This window comes from Oryx dammah, unplaced genomic scaffold, assembly GCF_014754425.2.
Source record: "Oryx dammah isolate SB20612 unplaced genomic scaffold, SCBI_Odam_1.1 HiC_scaffold_27, whole genome shotgun sequence".
In the NCBI taxonomy this organism is placed as follows: Eukaryota; Metazoa; Chordata; class Mammalia; order Artiodactyla; family Bovidae; genus Oryx; species Oryx dammah.
The window spans coordinates 127144480-127166206 of NW_024070211.1; the positions used below are offsets into that span (position 1 = coordinate 127144480).

Below are 21727 nucleotides of genomic sequence, written 5' to 3' on the forward strand. Positions count from 1 at the left end.
ATTAATTCACATAATCCTTACAGTGACTCAATGAGGTGAGTGTGAGGACTGGGAAGGAGCACCCTACAAGTTAACTGTGGAGAACAAGGATGAGGGAAATAGGTCTGAGAAGATTAAGAAATAGCCAGGGAAGCAAAAGGAAATGGAGGCTGTAGTGACACAGATGCTAAGGAAGTGAGTACTTTATAAAACTGTCACAAGTTGGCAACGTCTAGACACAGAGTGTTCAAGTACAAGAGTTAAAGAAAAAAAACATGCATGGGGTTTAGTGACATGGTATTGTCTTTACCTTTGCAACACTGCAAAATAAAAGCTGGTGACCTGAGGAAGAAATTGGAACATAGGCTGTGAAAACAGCAATTAAAGATATCATTTTATAAATCTATGCTGAAAAGTGAGAGAGGGTGTTTGAAGGGAAACTTTTGTGGAAGACATAGTTTAATATATTTCTGCCACTAGAGAGGCAGAGAAAAAAGCTAAAAAGAAAATTGTAAACCTACAATGAGATCCTGGACACAAGGGAAGAAGGTTTAACCCTGGCCTGAAGAAAAGAGAAACTTCTATTAAAATGAGATTTTCTTGGTGGAGAGAAAATCAGGATCCATTTTCAGGTGTGTATGTGTACATATGTTTTGTGATAGAGTTGTTGAGCAGACAGAAAGCCCAAGATTTTCTTGCTGTGATTCAATTTTCTATGTGATGAAGAGGTTGAGATTTTCTGTTCAAAATACCAAAAATGGTAGACTTTTTAAAAACGTTGAGGGTTTGATGTTTTCTATAGGTAACATAAAATGGCATATTGAAAATCTTAAAGGACTATGAGCTGCTAGAATCTCAAACTATGAATTCATAGTAATTGGTGTCTTTAAAATTCAGTGCCTCTTCCTTCTAGATTCAGAAGTTAAGCTTTTGAAGGATTCAGAGTTGGATTTTATCAACTGGACAGAGGAAAAGGACAAAAACCAAACAACAAAGTAACAAAAGTACAAAAAATGTAGAACTTTGAGGAGTGTTGTCAAGAGGAAGTATATAAGTGGCTTGTTATTTAATCATCAACTAATAATTTTTCCTAAACATGATACTTTCTTTGTTAAAAAAATGTACATGATACTTTAAGGTTGTGCTATCACACTTGGGAATTTAAAACTAAGAAAATGATTAAATGCACAATCAAGTTTTTTTTTTTTTTTTAGAATAGGAAATAATATTATATTTTTAAACAATGTAGATATGCAACATTATGGCAATTATCAGAGACAGCAGCACATCCACCTATCAGATGTAATACTACACAAAGTTAAGTTGGTAATGATAATGACTAGAAGACGAAGTAGGAATTAATAATGTTTAATGTGAATTTTAAAAGCTGTATACAAAAATATATGTATACATTGAGATCAACTAAACAAAAAGTGGTGTTTATACAGAAAAATATGCTTCAATAAGGGAAATTAGGTCAGTGAGATTATGGATGTATTTTTGTCTTTTTTTTTTTAACTTTGTAAGATGTTTCAGTCATCTAATTTACTTATGCAACAACTGTTCTCTGCCACTTTTCCTTGATAGCAGGTAAGATGTGTATGTTTGTAAGTCTAGTTCTCAGGGAAGGATAGTCTATGCCCACCTAAGAACTAAATTCATAAATAATTAAATCTTCATTAACCCATTCAGTTTTCCCAGGTGGCACTAATGTTAAAAAATCCATCTGCCAGTGTAGGAGATGCAAGAGATTGGTTCAATCTATGGGTAGGGAAGATTTCCTGGAGAAGGAAATGCAACCAATTCTAGTATTCATGTACAGAAGAGCCTGGTGGGCTACAATCCATGGAGTCACGAAGAGTCGGACATGACTAAGCAACTGAGCATACACACACACACAACCCACATTAATCATGGTAATTCCATTTCCCTTATAGTCATTGGTTTAGGTATTTTTATATGAGAAATCTCTGACCAATGAGATGAGAAAGGAAGCATACTATCTTCCAGGGCTGGGGAACTTTTGAAAAAGACTTTGTTCTAAAAGGAGCCATATGGGACAGGTGCCTTGTGCCTATCCAGTGTTTTGTCTGTATATGATGCCTATGACTGGAGCAACCACCTTGTAATGTTGAGGTGAGTGATCCCAAGATAAAGATGACCTGCTGTTAATGATGGAAAAAAAAAATGATGGAAAGCACTTAGGTCTGTTTTGAATGAACAAATCTTGAAGCATCCTCTGTCCTTTGTATAATGTGAACTAATAAATGGCCTCATTTTTAAGCTACTCATGCTATGGATTTTCCTTCTAGCAGCCAAATGTAACCTGACAATTATTTTGCTGTTCCTGCTTTCACAAACTGGCTATTCACCAATTTTTATTTTTTCAGTGTTTTTGATTGGAGGATGCTTGGAAGATGGGAAAATAACATCAATATTTCATTACTATAATGCTCAGGTCAGAATCCCCTTTACTTAGCATTAAATTATTTTGTCATTAAAATAATGCTTGATGTTTCATATATAAGAGTCAGATTTTCAGATTATATCTTAAAAACATACCCAAACTCATGATAAAATATGGGAAACAATGAAGCAAAACATTCTGAACATGCTAAGTAAATTAATATTGGAATCAAAATAAAATACAACCAAAACAACAAAAATCCAAGCCTCTCTAAATAGTTGCAGACTATTGACTCTAATCGTGTTTACTAAAAGATTGACCAATCCTTTAGGAAACATCCGTTGGATTTGACTTGTTACAGGAAGTCGTAATTCTGGAGAATTGCTCAATGTGAGATTCCTTAATGTTAGCTAATAGGCCAGATCATAATATTTATCTTTATTTCAGTGAAACAATTTCACTGATAAAAAAAAGTCTGTTTCTCTCTTTTGGATAATGAAGTTGTTGTTAGGATTTTATAAATCAGGGAAATGTCCTCCAGGAATGATATGTTAAAAGCTGTTTATTATGGAGGCCTAATTTCTTGTCAATTATAATACTATGAGAACTAAAACTTAAAAAAAAAATACCAGAGAAAAGAAATAGCAATGCCAGGAAAAAAATGTGAATATCTTCATGCTAATGACCAAACAACATACAACATATGTCAACTAAATTTATTTTTAAAGGCAAGGTCACAGAATTATATTTGGCTAGAGATAAAATACAAGGATAAGTATCTGAAATATGCTGGGTTTTTTTTTCTTTTAATGAGGAATCAGAATCCCAGAAACTATTTCCACCCTTAAGTATTTCATTTGCATATTGGCAGAGCTTCAACTCAAATACAGGAATTCTGACCAGCCCCCCAAAAGGGCAAATGCAAGCCTAAGAAAGACCCATGTCAAGTACTAGTCCCTCAATCATGTCTGACTTTTTGCAACACTCTGGACTGCAGACTGCCAGGATCCCCTGACCATGGAATTCTCCCGGCAAGAAAACTGGAGTGGGTTGCCATTTCTTCTTCAGGGTATCTTCCCAACCCAGGGATTGAACCTGGGTCTCCTGTATTGCAAGCAGGTTCTTTACCATCTGAGCCACCAGGGAAGCCCAAGTAAGACACACTATTTTCACAAATATTTTCCTTTTTTCCCCCCTGAAGTGAATTTCAGATTATTTACATTCTCTATAAATTAGCAATTCATCAAATCATAGTAGGGGATTTTTAGTCTCTGTTCTGGACCAAAGTCATATAAGTAAAGTCAGTCAAGAAACTCACCAATTATTATTATTCTTTTAATTTTGTGTTTACATTTTTAAGAGGGAAAATAATCTCCCTCTAAATGGCAAGAAGGAATATTAATTCTTATTACTAGTTTAGAGAAAAGAGTGAGAGATCTGGATATGGGGAAGGAAAATTGAGAAGAAATAAGAGAGAGCAAGCGAGTACAGAGATAAAGTTAAAAATGTGCCTTTTAAGTTTCTTCAGTTATGTTAGACTCTTTGCAACCCTATGGACTGTAGCTCCCCCCAGGCTCCACTGTCCATGGGATTCTCCAGGCAAAAACACTGGAGGGGTTTCCAATGCCCTCTTCTAGGGGATCTTCCGAATTCAGGGATTGCATTGGCAGGTGGGTTCTTTACCACTAGTGCTACCTGGGAAGCCCTAAAGTTAAGAATAGGGAAATGTATACATGTAAAAATATTTATGAAATTTGTAAGTCAATTCAAAAAAGAGTAGTGAATATTTTACTATAAAGAATAAAGGAAAGTAAAATAAAAATACATAATAAAAGAAATAATGTCAAAGATTTTCCATATATAGTTGTCCATATCTACTAAAAACTCTTTAGGAACGAAGGTGGGAGGTTACTCTGTCTAGATAAACTGCTAAATTTGCAAGATCAGGCTTCCCTGACGGTTCAGTGGTAGAGAATTCTCCTGCTAAAGCATGAGACATGGGTTCTATCACTGGTCTGGGAAGATCCCACATGCCACAGAGCAATTGAGCCCCTGTGCCACAGCTATTGAGAAATAGTTCTAGCTTCTGTGCTCTAGAGCCCGAGAAGCACAACTACTGAGCCCCTGTGCTGCAGCTACTGAAGCCTGTGGGCCTAGAGCCTGTACTCTGCAACAGAGAAGCCAACGCAAGGAGAAGGCCATGAACCACACCAAAGAGTGGCCCCTGCTCCCTGCAACTTGAGGAAAGCCTGCACAGCAATGAAAACCCAACAGCCAAAATGTACAAAATTATAAAAAATATTATAATACATTTTGTCAAGAGAAGGAGGCATTCATTTATTTGAATCAATTCATCTTTTCTCATCACAGGAACTCTTAATTTAGTCAAGTTTGAAAGTGAAAGTTGCTCAGCTGTGCCTGACTCTTTGCAGCCCCATGGACTGTATATTCTGGCCTGAATTCTCCAGGCCAGAATACTGGAGTGAGTAGCCTTTCCTTTCCCCAAGGGATCTTCCCAACCCAGCAATCGAACCCAGGTCTCCCATATTGCAGACGGATTCTTTACCAGCTGAGCCACCAGGGAAGCCCAAGAATACTGGAGTGGGTAGCCTATCCCTTTTCCAGTGGATCTTCCTGATCCAGGAATTGAACTGGGGTCTCCTGCATTGCAGGTGATTATTTACCAACTGAGCTATCAGGGAATCCCCCTAATCCAGTTTACTTAACAGCAAAGATCTTCATAGTATGCTGTTTTCATTTCTTTCCTTTAAGTGGGAATATAAATAAATAGATAGATAAACAAAATATGGTTTTATATGTCTAAACCAAACTGGAGATTTTTGAGAATTCAATTCTGCTCAACTACTAATGCCAGTAACTCCAAATGAAATTAAAAAATACAAAGAAATACAATGAATTTTGGTGTGAGAGAAGAAAAGTTGTGAATATATTTACTACGTCTTTCTCTATTATCATTACTGTTCATAATAGGAAAGAACATTATACAGTAAGACCTTTGGCTACTTCTATTTTTCCTCCCATTTGTTTCTGCTCTTCTAGGCATTCATTATTTAGTAGGGTAAGAAAATAGTATTTCACCAAAACCAGACAAAGATGCCACAAAAAAAGAAAACTACAGGCCAATATCACTGATGAACATAGATGCAAAAATCCTCAACAAAATTCTAGCAAACAGAATCCAACAACATATTAAAAACATCATACATCATGACCAAGAGGGCTTTATCAAGCGATGCAAGGATTCTTCAATATTTACAAATCAATGTGATACACCACATTAACAGATTCAAAGATAAAAACCATATGGTTATCTCAATAGATTCAGAGAAAGCCTTTGATAAAATTCAACATCCATTTATGATAAAAACCCTCCAGAAAGCAGGCATAGAAGGAATATACCTCAACATAATAAAAGCCATGTATGATAAACCCACAGCAAACATTATCCTCAATGGTGAAAAATTGAAAGCATTTCCCCTAAATGCTTTCAGAAACAGGACAAGGGTGCTCACTCTCACCACTACTATTCAACATAGTTTTGGAAGTTTTAGCCACAGCAATCAGAGAAGAAAAAGAAATAAAAGGAATGCAGATTGGAAAAGAAGAAGTAAAACTTTCACTGTTTGCAGATGACATGATCCTCTACATGGAAAGCTCTAAAGAGAACACCAGAAAATTACTAGAGCTAATCAATGAATACAGTAAAGTTACAGGATATAAAATTAATACACAGAAATCCCTTGCATTCCTATACACTAACAATGAGAAAACAGAAAGAGAAATTAAGGAAACAATTCTGTTCACCACTGTGACAAAAGGAATAAAATAATTAGGAACAAATCTACCTAAAAAATGAAAGACCTGTATATCGAAAACTATAACACACTGGTGGAAGAAATCAAAGGTGACACAAATAGATGGAGAAATATACCATGTTCATGGATTGGAAGAATCAATATAGTGAAAATGAGTATACTACCCAAAGCAATCTACATATTCAATGCAACCCAAATCAAGCTATCAACAGTATTTTTCACAGAACTAGAACAAATAATTTCACAATTTGTATGGAAATACAAAAAACCTCAAATAGCCAAAGCAATCTTTAGAAAGAAGACTGGAACTGGAGGAATCAACCTGCCTGACTTCACGCTATACTACAAAGCCACAGTCATCAAGACAGTATGGTACTGGCACAAAGACAGAAATATAGATTAATGGAAATAAGAGAATGGAAATAAATGGAAGTAAAAAGCCCAGAGATAAATCCATGAACCTATGGACACCTTATCTTCGACAAAGGAGGCAAGAATATACAATGGAGAAAAGACAATCTCTTTAACAAATGGTGCTGGGAAAACTGATAAACCACCTGTGAAAGAATGAAACTAGAACACTTCCTAACACCATACACAAAAATAAACTCAAAACGGATTAAAGATCTAAATGTAAGACCAGAAACTACAAAACTCCTAGAGGAAAACATAGACAAAACACTCTCTGCATAAATCACAGCAGGATCCTCTATGACCCACCTTCCAGAGTAAAGGAAATAAAAGCAAAAATAAACAAATGGAACCTAATTAAACTTAAAAGCTTTTGCACAATGAAAGAAGCTATAAGCAAGGTGAAAAGACAGCCTTCAGAATGGGAGAAAAGAGCAAATGAAACAACTGACAAAGAATTAATCTCAAAAATATACAAGAAGCTCATGCAGATCAATACCAGAAAAATAAATGACCCAATCAAAAAATGAGCTAAAGAACTAAACAGACATTTCTCCAAAGAAGATATACAGAAGGCTAACAAACACATGAAAAGATACTCAACATCACTCATTATGAGAGAAATGCAAATTAAAACCACAATGAGGTTCCATCTCATGTGGTCAGAATGGCTGCTATCAATAAGTCTACAAACAATAAATGCTGGAGAGGGTGTGTAGAAAAGGGAACCCTCTTACACTGTTGGTGCGAACACAGACTTGTACAGCCACTATGGAGAACAGTATGGAGATTACTTAAAAAACTGGAAGCAGAAATACCATAGGACCCAGCAATCCCACTGCTGGGCATACACACCGAGGAAACCAGAATTGAAAGAGACACATGTACCCCATTGTTCATCGCAGCACAGTTCATGGAAGCAACCTAGATATCCATCAGCAGATGAATGGATAAGAAAGTGGTGGTACATATACACAATGGAATATTACTCAGCCATTAAAAAGAATACATTTGAATCAGTTCTGATGAGATGGATGAAACTGGAGCCTACTATACAGAGTGAAGTAAGCCAGAAAGAAAATTACCAATACAGTATATTAATGCATATATATGGAATTTAGAAAGATGGTAATGATGACCCTATATGTGAGACAGCAAAAGAGATACAGATATAAAAAACAGACTTTTAGACTCTGTGGGAGAAGGCGAGGGTGAGATGATTTGAGAGACTAGAATTGAAACATGTATATTACCATATGTGAAATAGATCACCAGTTCAAGTCCGATGCATGAAACAGGGCACTCAAAGCCATTACACTGTGACAACCCTGAAGGATGGAATGGGGAGGGAGAGGGGAGGGGGGCTCAGGATGGGGGACACATGTACACATGACACATTCATGTCAATGTATGGCAAGTAATTAGCCTCCAACTAAAATAAATTAATTAATTGAAAATAAAATAAAAACAAAATGTATTTCAGGACCACTGTTTCTCTTATATGTCCATCAATCAATCTCTTGATTACATAATTAATCAGCTAATCTATTAATTAATGCTGAGTGTATACATTGGAAAGACTGATGCTGAAGCTGAAACCCCGATACTTTGGGCACCTGATGTGAAGAACTGACTCATGGGAAAAGACCTTGATGCTGGGAAAGATTGAAGGCAGCGGGAGAAGGGGATAACAGAGGATGAGATGGTTGGATGGCATCACCGACCCGATGGACATGAGCTTGAGCAAGGTCCGGGAGTTGCAGATGGAAAGGGAAGACTGACATACTGCAGTTCACGTGGTCACAAAGAGTCTGACACTACTGAGCAACTGAACGGTAACATCTTAAGCAACAGCATATGTATTTTGGAAAGACACAGAAAGACAGTTGAGACCTTCCTAACAGGGTTTTAATTAAGACCTTGATTAATAACTTATATAATTCAAGTTGATATTACCTTTTTAAAATTTTAAAGATGAATAGATAAAGTCGTCTGCTTCCACATTTCCTTTTAAAGTCTGTTGCAATCCTAGATTTTCTATGCTCAGACAAATATATTGGAAACTTCTAAACTATCTGCCTTTGACAGTATCAGTTGTATTATAAGAAAAAGAGAGCAACATGTTAGTCCATGTATAGGAATTTCCCACAAAATATTCTCATACTATCACTTCCTTGAGGTAAAGAAGCAAAATTTACACTCAATATGCCTGAGGCTAGATATTTATAACATTTTGGTTTCAGATAAATGATCAGGTAACTTTGTGTCTGACTATGAAAGTGTTATGATTCCAAATATTAGCTAGAGTTTTATATTTAAGTACAATAAACATGTTGAACCAATAATGATCAATTTTCTCCCTCTTCAGTGAGTGGAATTGTGAGTGAACTAAATCTTAATGTGGAAAACTTGAGAATTTCTGATTGTGTTCTAGTGAAAAATACCCGAGCTTAGTTCAAGACTGGTACTGCAGCTGTTGGTGACTACACCCATGTGTTAAGATGACATCCTGAGTTCAACTTGCTGAATCATCATTGTAAAGGAAAGGGGGGGGGGGGGGGGGGGGGTGGGGGGGCTCCAGGCAGCTGATTCACAATCTTCCAGGAACCATTAACACGTTGATCTTCAGCATTTCCATTCAGACTAAAATGTCAGACCTGTGAAAGAATGAACTATGGACTCAAGAGAATGAAAGGAAACTGTTGCTACTTCATTTTTTATTTATAGCATCCTATAAAGAGTTCTGTTTTCTCTTGGTTCCTCACATTGAATGTTCATTATTTTATATTTTTATAAAAATCAACTAGTTTCTCTAAATTGCCATTCCATTTTCCCCTATCCAAATTTTACCAACACATAACCAGGAATCCGATAGTATGTTCTTGTTAAAAAGCTAGTTAATTTCACTGATTGCGATTTTCTTACAGTGAAGACCAGAGTTTTAATTTTGTACTACATTACTTTCAATCCTAATAATTAGATTGATTTATAAATGACTAAAATTTATTGCACTGTACACATTTTTTTTTTTATCCTGCAAAAGATCTAATATATAAAAAGTATACAGTTAGGATTTTCATGGTGGTGTAGTGGATAAGGATCCTTCTGCCTGTGCTGGGGACACAGGTTCAATCCCTGGTCGGGAGAGATCCTATATGCTGCAGAGCAACTAGCTTGAGTATCACAGCTACTGAGCCTTTGCTCTAGAGCTCACATGCCCTACAGCCAGCAAGTCAAAACTACTAAACCGGTGTGCTGCAACTACTAAAGCCTGTACTCCACTAAAAGAAAAGCCACTGCAATGAGAAGCCCATGTACCACAACTAGAGAATAGCCCCCACCCTCCTCAACTAGACAAAGTCTGCATGCAGCAATGAAGACCCAGTGCAGCCACAAACAAACAAACACAGCAGTGTACATGTCAAAAAAACATTAAAAGAAGTATACAGTTAATGCTCAGCTTGAAAGATGTTAAAAATTAAATCTGCTTATTCAAGTGTAATTTTGAATTGTAATTGATGCTTTTGAACTGTGGTGTTGGGGAAGACCCTTGAGAGTCCTTTGGGACTGCAAGGAGATCCAACCAGTCCTTCCTAAAGGAAATCAATCCTGAATATTCATTAGAAGGCCTGATGCTTAAGTTGAAGCTCCAATACTTTGGCAACCTGATGCGAAGAACTGATATTTGAAAAGACCGTGATACTGGGAAAGACTGAATGCAGGAGGAGAAGAGGATGACTGAGGGTGATATGGGTGGATGGCATCACCTGACTTGATGGACATGAGTTTGAGTAAACTCTGGGAGTTGGCATTGGACAGGGAAGTCTGGCGTGCTGCAGTCCATGGGGTTGCAAATAGTTGGACACAACTGAGAGAATGATTCAAGGATAATGATAGAAGTGAGGCTCTAAATTTAATCTCCTCCTAGGCTTTTCAAAAAAGATCTTTTCTCAAAAGTTTCTTACCCATAGGATAACTTAGGAATCTCTCTCCCATCCTTATTCATCCTACGTCAAGTTTATCTGCCTTTGAAATCTTTATCTTGCCTTCTTCAGGATATATTATTACTTGACACTCTTTTTGATTCTAATGCTACATACTGGTGTCCTTGAATATTATCATGTTCAGATACAATTTTCATGGTTGTGTGTAAGATCCTGAGGGATCTGAGGAGAACTATTGATTCCTTTCTAAGGAACAAATACACACATGGCTCAGATATTTTTCTCACACATTTTTGAGGACCTTTCTTGAATGCTCATTCACTCATATCTTTTCAGATGAGGCTTCCATTCAGAAGGATAGATGTCACTTGTATCTCTTCATCCTCTGAATAAGGAGATAGTAATATGGAACGCAGGCAAGAGAGGATGGGAGAGCAAGGTTGACATAGTAGTGGCAGGGCAAACACTGGTATCTAAGGAAACTTTTACTTTCTTTAGGGCTGTAGTTAATAAATTTAAATAGATTTAAAGGAGTTTCATTCAGAGTTTACCACTAACAGAAAAAAGAACCCTCTCTTGCCATGTGAATTGAGGCTAATTTAAATTCTCTCTAGTTAAATACTTTTCTTCCACTGGCATATTCTTCAGCAATTCCTTAAGAGAAAAACATACAAAATATGAAACTTGAAAAAAATTATTGCCACTGAAAGGAGAGCTTGAGTGTTTCTAAGGTAAATTGCTTATTGCTTATCTCTTCAATTTTTATAAACCTGCATTAGTGCCTGAATGTACATGCCATAATGATTGCTTTATTGTGTACCTGTTTCCTTTCCTCATAGACAGAGTAACTATGTTACAAGAGACTCAAAACCAATAAGATGCACAGAAACTTGAATAATGTACACGTGAACATGAAGTCACTCAGTCGTGTCCGACTCTTTGCAAGTCCCCATGGACTGTAGCCTACCAGACTCCTCTGTCCATGGGATTTTCCAGGCAATAGTACTGGAGTGGATTGCCATTTCCTTCTCCAAGGGATCTTCCCAACCCAGGGATCGAACCCGGGTCTCCCGCATTGTAGACAGATGCTTTACCATCTGAGCCACCACTGTTACCTAATTATAAAAACAAATTCTAATGCTAAATATACTTTGTTTGCAATGTTTGTCATTTGAGATTATCTTTTTATCTCAATTTGTATATATAATTAAGCAAGTAATACCTGAAACTAAGTTTCATTTAATAAAAAGAAAAAAAAGTTTTAATTTGTGCTGTCAATGAACTTTCCAAACTTTCAATATGTACAAATATCCAGGAATCAGGGGAGGAAAGATAATTGTGAGAAATTGTGATAGAAAACTATCAGTAAAACCAATCTTAAATTCATTACAAAACTCTTGAAGCTCTAGGTAAATAACATTCAGCACTCAGTTTTGGAAATGCTTGTTGAACAAGTGACAATTTGATTGGTTTTAAGCTAGTAAGATTAATTTATCATCTAAAATAAGAGAGTAAAATATCAGCCACCCAAATAGCTACTATTATCAGAAAATCATAATAAAACAAACTGCTTATCTGAGATGAAATAATTAATTTTTAGAAATAGTGAATTTATTCATTATATAAATATGTAAATATATTTACTCATTTACATAGTTACTGAGATATAGCAAGCAAAAAATATTTACCTTATCCAGGACAATCAATGAATTACAGTTTATATGGTCTTAAGATATGTCAATTTATGTTCACTTTTAGTTTTTTAGAGTATCATTAAATTAAAAAAAATGCTCTTCTACGTAAACAAAATGGTAAGATAACCCACATAATGGAGAAAATATTTACAAATGATATGACCATGAAGGGATCAATCTTCAAAATATACAAATGGCTCATTCAGCTCAATATAAAAAAGAACCTATATACATGTATGTATGTATGTGTGTATATATATATACACACTCATGCAGCTCAATATAAAAAAAATACAGCCCAATCTGAAAATATAAATAGACATTTCTCCAAAGAAGATGGACAAAAAGCACAGGAAAACATGCTCAACATTAATTATTAGAGAAATACAAATCAAAGCTACAATGAGGTATGACTTCATGTCAGTCAGAACGGCCATCAAAAAAATCTACAAACAATAAATGCTGGAGAGGGTGGGGAAGCCTCCTATAGTGCTGATGGGAGTGTAAATTGGTATAGCCACTATGGAGAACAGTATAAATGTTCCTTAGAAAACTAAAAATAGAGCTACCATATGATTCAGCAATCCTACTCTTAGGCATGTATCTGGAGGAAACTATAATTTGAAAAGATACATCCACTCCAATGTTCACTGTAGTAGTATTTACAATAGCCAGGATATGAAAGCAATCTAAATGCCCCTCGACAGATGAATGGATAAAGAAGATGTGGTGCATATATATAATGCAATATTCGTCATAACAAATAATGAAATGATACCATTTGCAGCAACATGGATGGGCCTAGAGATCATCATGCTAAGTGAAGTAAGTCACAGAAAGAAAAATATCATATGATATCACTCATATGATATCACTTATATATCTAAAAAACTGATACAACTAATTCACAAAACAGAAACAGACTTACAGACTTAGAAAACAAATTTTGGTTACCAAAGGGGAAAGTTCGAGGGGAGAGATAAAATTAGGAGGTTGGGATTAATATATACACATTACTATATATCTTCCCAGGTGGCTGAAATTGTAAACAATCTACCTGCCAATGCAGGAGCCACAGAAGATGCAGATTTGATCCGTGGGTTGGGAAGATCCCCTGGAGAAGGAAATGGCACCCCACTCCAGTATCCCTGCCTGGGAAATCCCATGGACGGAGAAGCCTGGTGGGCTTTAGTTCATGGGGCTGCAAAGAATCAGACATGACTGAGCACGGACACTCACTTACTATATATATAAAATAGAAAACAAATAATCAACAAGAACATACTCTACAGCACAAGGAACTCTACTCAATACTCTGTAATAACCTATATGGGATAAGAATCTGAAGAAGACTAGATATATGTATAACTGATTCACTTTGTTGTATACCTTAAACATAACGTTATAAATCAACTATATGCCAATATAAAGTAAAAATTTAAAGAAAAATAGTTCTTCCACTTTCAGCTATAATAGATTAACATTGGATTTATTCTCCCTCCTGCTGCTGCTGCTGCGGCTGCATCACTTCAGCCGTGTCTGACTCTGTGCGACCCCATAGAGGGCAGCCCACCAGGCTCCCCTGTCCCTGGGATTCTCCAGGCAAGAACACTGGAGTGGGTTGCCATTTCCTTCTCCAATGCATGAAAGTGAAAAGGGAAACTGAAGTCACTCAGTCGTGTCTGACTCTCAGCAACCCCTGGACTGCAGACTACCAGGCTCCTTTGTCCATGGGATTTTCCAGGCAAGAGTGCTGGAGTAGGGTGCCATTGCCTTCTCCATTCTCCCACCTGAAACAACTTAAAAAAAAAAAAAAAAACAGTCAATATATATTAAATAATATTTGAGCTAATTAAATACTGGTAAGTGAAGAGCAGTAATCCCATAAGGATGGGAAACAAGATTTCAGCCCTACATTCTGATCTGCTCCAGCACACTGACTGAAGGGAATTTCTACATTCAAAGACAGGAAGAGGAGGCTCTTGAATTGCCCAGCGGTCTCCCTGAGTTTGGTAGAAAGCATATTCTCTGGAGGGGCCACGGTGGCTAGAGTATTCATGGCAGAGTAACAGAGTAGAGAGCTATACAGAAAGAGAGACCCAGAAATCTTCAGATGGCCTCAAGTCTTTAGCTTTATATCTATTACTGAACACATGAGAGAATATCACTTAAGTCTGGGTAAAGAACCACCTTAATGGGCTAAAGGGAATAACACTTAAAACACACATAAAGCTGCAAATATTTCTGGTCCCTAAATTTCAAAAATCCCCATTCCTGGTGCACTAAGTAGTAAGAAGGTTTTTTTCTTTGTTTGTTTGTTTGTTTTCCTCAGCACTGGGGGAAAATTAACCATAGGGTAAACATTTCTTTGATTCTGCCTAACAAAGCTTGACAGTGAGATAACAAAAAAACAGACTGTTTGCAAATAGTTAAACTGTAACTCAAAAAAACACTAAATATTATTTTCTGGTAGACAGCATATGCAGCACTTAAGAAGGTAATATTCATAATATTAACCATTCAAACAAAAATTACAAGACATGCAAACAACAGTAAAATATTATGATAAGGCTCAAGATGACACAGAAAACAGAATTAACAGACAAGAATATTTAAACTAAAATTTTAGCTGCACTCATATGTTCAAGAAACTAGAGAAAATATTGAGTGTATTAAATAGAGACAGAAGATAGAGACTCAAACTGAATTTCCACAGATAAAAACAACAATATTTGAGATGAAAAATACACTGGAAGGGACTATAAATACATTGGGCATAGAAGAAAAGACAAGTGAATCTGAAGACATAATGATAGAAACTATGTATATTGAAACACAGAAAAAAAACCCAAAATATTATTTTTCTTGTACTTATTTTTCAATTTTAAGTATTTTTAAGTGTACAACTTCATGGCACTAATTACATCTATATGTATTTGCAGTCATCACCCCAAGCAGAAACTCTGTATCCATTAAGTAATAACTCACCATTCATTCCTTCCTCTGGACTCTGTTAACCTCTATTCTACTTTCTTTTTCTATGAATTTGCCTACTGTAGATTAAATTCCTTGTAAGTAGAATTATACACTATTTGTTCTTTTTTTTTTAATGTCTGGCTTATTTCACTTAGTATAATGATTTCAAGTTCATTCCCGTAGCATGAATCAGAAATTCATTCATTTTACAGTCATGTATATTTAAAATCAGTTGCACATAAAAGAAGGAAATGGCAACCCACTCTAGTATTCTTGCCTGGAGAATTCCATGGACAGAGGAGACTGGCAGTCTATAGTCCATGGCATCTCATAGAGTTAGATACAACTAAGCAACTAACACTCTACTGACTCTTTTATGTGCTGCTACTGCTGCTAAATCACTTCAGTCGTGTCCGACTCTGTGTGACCCCATAGACGGAAGCCCACCAGACCTCCCCATCCCCAGGGGATCTTCCTGACCGAGAGGTTGAACACAGGTCTCCTGCATTGCAGGTGGATTCTTTACCATCTGAGCCAGCATATGATATTTTAATATAAATATTTTGCTTTATTTCATGGGATACTCTGAAGTTTATGCCTAAAAGAACTTTAAAAATATTACTAGTATTTTACAACAAACACCACTATTCTGGAGACTCACTCAATTTCTGCTATTTATTCCATTTCATGACCCAGATAATCACAATGGTGTGATCACTCACCTAGAGTCAGACATCCTGGAATGTGAAGTCAAGTGGGCCTTAGGAAACATCACTATGAACAAAGCTAGTGGATGTGATAGAATTCCAGTGGAGCTATTTCAAATCCTGAAAGATGATGCTGTGAAAGTGCTGCACTCAAAGTGTCAGCAAATTTGGAAAACTCAGCAGTGGCCACAGGACTGGAAAAGGTCAGTTTTCATTCCAACCTCAAAGAAAGGCAATGCCAAAGAATGCTCAAACTACCTCACAATTGCACTCATCTCACACACTAGTAAAGTAACGCTCAAAACTCTTCAAGCCAGGCTTCAGTTTTAAAAAAAGGCAGAGGATCCAGAGATCAAATTACCAACATCTGCTGGATCATGGAAAAAACAAGAGAGTTCCAGAGAAACATCTATTTCTGCTTTATTGACTATGCCATAGCCTTTGACTGTGTGGATCACAATAGACTGTGGAAAATTCTGAAACAGATGGGTCAGATGACCATCTACCTGCTTTGTGAGAAATCTGTATACAGGTCAGGAAGCAACAGTTAGAACTGGATATGGAACAACAGACTGGTTCCAAATAGGAAAAGGAATACGTCAAGGCTGTATATTGTCACCCTGCTTATTTAATGTATATGCAAAGTACATCATGAGAAACACTGGGCTGGAGGAAGCACAAGCTGGAATCAAGATTGCTGGTAGAAATATCAATAACCTCAGACATGCAGATGACACCACCCTTATGGCAGAAAGTAAGGAACTACAGAGCCTCTCGAGGAAAGTGAAAGAGAGTGAAAAAGTTGGCTTAAAGCTCAACATTCAGAAAACGAAGATCATGGCATCTGGTCCCATCACTTCATGGCAGATAGATGGGAAAACAGTGGAAATAGTGGCTGACTTTACTTTTTTGGGCTCCAAAATCACTGCAGATAGTGACTTCAGCCATGAAATTAAAATACGCTTACTCTTTGGAAGGAAAGCTATGACCAACCTAGATTAAGCAGAGACATTACTTTGCCAACAAAAGTCTGTCTCGTCAAGGCTATGGTTTTTCCAGTGGTCATGTATGGGTGTGAGAGTTGGACTATAATGAAAGCTGAGGGCTGAAGAATTGATGCTTTTGAACTGTGGTGCTGGAGAAGACTTGAGAGTCCCTTGGACTGCAAGGAGATCCAACCAGTCCATCCTAAAGGAGATCAGTCCTGGGTGTTCATTGGAAGGACTGATGTTGAAGCTGAAACTCCAATACTTTGGCCACCTGATGCGAAGAGCTAACTCATTGGAAAAGACCCTGATGCTGGGAAAGATTGAAGGCAGCGGGAGAAGGGGATAACAGAGGATGAGATGGTTTGATACCCTCACCGACTTGATGGGTATGGGTTTGGGTGGACTCCAGGAATTTGTGATGGACAGGGAAGTCTGGTGTGCTGTGGTTCATGGGGTGGCAAAGAGTCGGACATGACTGAGCAACTGAACTGAACTGAACTGATTCCATTTATAAGCCTTGCAAAGTAAAGAATGAGGTGTTACTTAAAAATAAGTTTTTATAGTATTCAAGGATGGGATAGATGTTGGTGAGAAACATGAATAAGAGAGAGAAAATGAGGTTAGCAGCAGGGTGGTGGTGGCACTGAGGGTGTGGTACAGAAGGGGATCAATGGTAGTCTATGCTTAGCAATAAAAACACCATCATGCTATATTATCATGATATATTATATTACATCATATCATGCTATACTAGTGGGTACTTCCACATTCCTGATGTTGAAACAACCCAATAAATAACATGCAATATTTATTCAGTCCAGCGAGAACTGTCTCCCCAGGACCAGTGGTCTACCAGATAGAACAATCTGGGATAGAAATATTGCAGCATTGGGACTTCTACTATGGAACATGGACCTCTCTTGTTTTTAAAAAATTAAAAAAAAATTTTTTTTCCAACTAAGGAAAGAACATAGAACCCCAAAGAAAGGCCAGGAGAGAGGAATATAGCAGATTTGACATGCATCCAATGTTTTTCTTATTGGTTTTGAAAAGAAGAAAAGTAGAAATGACTAGAGTGCCCTAAGCCTATTGGTAGCTGAATCCTAGGTTCTGATTCTATAAAGCATCTGCTACCTGGAGAAGTGAAGGCAGGGAGAAAAGAGTAATAGGAGGACTGGGCTCAGAGAGGTGATACATCACTCTAAGAAAGCACTCATTGAGGGGCACAGAGGCCCAGGAGAGGTGGTCTAGCAGAAATAGCATTCTCTGGAATAGCTTGCATTCTTTCTTCATTTTGGTGAGATTTAATATGCAGAAGTAGGACTTCAATAGTCCTCTCAATTCTAGAATTCAGGTTTCTCCAAATGCACATAGTAACAATCAGAAATCATTATAGTACTGGAATATTTCTATAAAAATATAACACATTAGAAAAAAATTTTTTAAACACAGCGCTGCAACTTTAATTAGCAGAGTTAAATGTTTTAGATGGTAAAAAAAAAAAAAAAAAAAAAGGGTGGCTGAAGACAGCGTTTATTGAGAAAAGATGAGTTGGTCTGCAGTACAGTTCTTAGACCTGGTCTACTAGCAAAGATAAACTGATACAATTAACTAATTTTTAATCAATATTATCATTGAATTTATTCAATTTATACCAACAAACAAGATTTTTTTGAAAACTCTATCCTGAGTACCTTTCTTTCCTTTTCATATTATCCCTCCTACTCCCCCACCCCACCTTTTGTGGGCAACAATGCTTATTTTCATTTTTTTCTTCTATTAAGTAGAGATGTCAGTTGAAATCTGTATTAAGAGTTTGTGACACTCAATTTAATAAGCCAACCATTCCTAAAGAGTCTATAATACATCTACTGTTTGGTTAGATGTTCTGGGTGTTCTGGGAATTAATAAAGCCTTTTCATCTTGGCTTTTTTTCCTCTAGTAGTTTGTCATCTGTCCAATTATGTTTTGAATTTGAATAGTGTAGATAACTAAGATCAGGTAATTAATTCGTAAGAAGAAGCAAATTAGTTTTATGAAAACTATAGTTTGATACAAAACAAGTTTCCATTTCAAAGATTGTTATTTTTAAATTTAGCAATACTGTTTATATTAGAAGATTCTAGGCAAAGTAGTTGTTGTACAATCAATAAGAAAATAAAACCTAGAATTACGAACAAGCAAGCATCAGCTGATGGCATAATGCATTTGAACAAGACCACATTTCTCAAAGGTGTTTTGATCTAGTTATTGGAGATAAAACAAAAGCTTAAAGATATAAAACTGTACCATTAAAAACAAAAAAACAAAACTTGCACAAGTCAGCATATCTAATAGACAAAGGAACCAAGTTATTAATAGTAGACATATCATTAAAGCTCTCTGTTAAGACTTTATGGTTACCTGAATAAGACAAATTTGGCTTCTCCATGTAACCGTTCAAATTGTTAAAAGTATATATTTTAAAGTTTTATTTTTAGATCTATAAAGTTAATTATATTCTTAGATCTACAGAGTTAAGTGTCTGTATTCATATTAAGAGTGTTCTATCTCTGTTGATGCCTAAGGACACTTTGTATCACTTTATTAACCCATACACCCCTAATTAAAATTTCACACACCAATACATTTTCAGAGATTATTTGTCCTTCAGTTTAAAGATTAGATAAAATATAGATTATATAGATAAAATATAGATTTTATAAAAAATAAAATTATCATGCACTGGAATTATATATCTATATATTAAATATATATATATATATATATATAAGAATTCTAAAACTGTTTTATGAAAGATTTTGCTAGGTTAAAAAACTCTGCAATATCTCAAAATGAACATAACTTTTAACCTCTGATACAAATATTATGCTTTTACACATAAACTATAACTCTTTGGGCTGCGTGTTTCCTGCTTGGGTTCTGCCCTGTATATTTACATTATCACAAACATACAAAGTCATTTTGTGACTAATTTCCAGAGCACTGAGTCACAGTGTGGCTGTTGCTTATCTTTTCTTTTCTTTTCCTGCACAGCACTGCTCTTGGCTTTCATTTTTCATTAATACTCATACAAATAAGCATTTTACATAAATAATTTTTTTTGTTTCATTATAGTTCTGTGGTTGTGTATTTCTATATTATGTGCTTTCCTTCACTACCAGAAGCTAAGTGTAATATCATTTTATAAGCAACCAGAATACGACAGTACATCATATTAGGTATGTAATCTATTGCTTTAATTCATATAATTGTACTTTATATAGTGCAATCCTGTCTATTCTTATTTTACTATCTTAGAATATGAGTTTTTGTCTTTGGAGACTTGTAGAATATTCCTTAATACTTTGAGATTAGTTAATGCTGGAATGAAATAGAAAACAAGAATTCTGTTTATACCTTATTTTAAACATCACCAATTGATGGCAATGAAAGAACTTTCTTTAAACATAAGACTGTCAGTGCCTTATTGTATTTCTTTATATGCTACTAAATAATATTTAAAGGTTAAAAAAATCTTCAGAAAATTACAATAAAAACACAATTAGTAAAGAATTGCCAATCGAGGGTTAAAATTATAAACAAGGGCACATCTCACCAACTTAAAAAAAATGATATATTTGCTTAAAGTTCAATGCAAAATGCTGAGAATTTAGTTTTGCATTACAATCAGCTTATTTACAGAGAAGGGTCAATTTCCATTGTAGGCTTACAGACAATGGTCCTCTCCTACAAATCTTTGCCTCTCAGCACCCTGCTTTTCCTCCAGAAAAAAGAAATAAAGGTTATTTATTGCCAGGTACTCACGAGTAAAATCTCTGAAGAAAGATCTTAGAAAGATTTTTTCAAAGCAGAATTGAGTTCATTCTGTTTTCCCTTTCATGCATCGAAGAGAGAATTTATCTTGTCTACTTCTTCTTTTAAACAGATGGAGAAACTGGGGCGTGGAGAATAATGAAAGAAATGCAATCTGATCCTGCCCACAGTGAAAGGGCGAGGTAAGAATTTGACTTTTATCCAGCCCAAAGTCGCTCCAGTCTATTGGAGCAAAGAAGAGCCTCAGAGAACACCCGCAGCTGGGAACAGTCAGGCTTCCTGTTTAGGTCACTGCAACTCTTTTTAGGCTAATTTCTCCAAACTATTCAAAAGCTTTTTCTATTATGGAGGAAACAAAGGAATCAGCTGACACTAAGATTTAAAAATTACTATTTCTTTTATTTCCAGGATTCTTTTTGTAATTAGTTTTAAAAATTCACTTTTCCCCCCTTGTGCTATATATTTCTAAAATTTTACATATTTGTCATTAAATTGTTACCTAATAAAGCTTGCACTTTTAGCACTTTATTTCTCTTCAAGTTATTTCACCTATTGTCACTATATTTATGAAAAAAATCTGAGGGTTGCAGAAATTCCCTTTGATTAGAGAGCCAATGTAATATATTGTCAGTTGAAGACTGATGGGCTTCCCAGGTGGTGAAGGAGGAAACAGACAGAACAGGCTCCCTCTTGAAAGAGGACTCCATCTTGGGCCAGACTGTGGACTTTGAGGTAGATGCCCAGTATCTATGGAAACGACACCAACTGGAATACCAGGCCCCTGGATGGAAGAGCCCCAGGGCTCATACCTAGCCTCTCTGTTGCCTAAAAGAATACCCTAATTATCTGTGTAACCGAATAGAATCATAAATTCTATTATACTTATTGGGATATGACCACAGGCCTATTGATAAGTGTCCACTGTTAACTACCTAGGCTTAAGGCATATGAATCACGGGTTAACTTTT

At 36.1% G+C, this 21727-nt stretch overlaps 1 protein-coding gene across 1 annotated transcript in view; it reads right to left on the reverse strand.

Annotated features, from left to right (window-relative positions):
• The window catches only part of TFPI (tissue factor pathway inhibitor), an 86603-nt gene extending 65612 nt beyond the window's left edge, over nt 1–20991 (reverse strand). Inside the window, exon 1 of the mRNA XM_040227778.1 lies at nt 20751–20991. The gene's annotated coding sequence lies outside the window, so the exon portion shown is untranslated. The remainder of the gene's footprint in view (nt 1–20750) is intronic.
• Between the last annotated feature and the right edge of the window lie 736 nt (nt 20992–21727).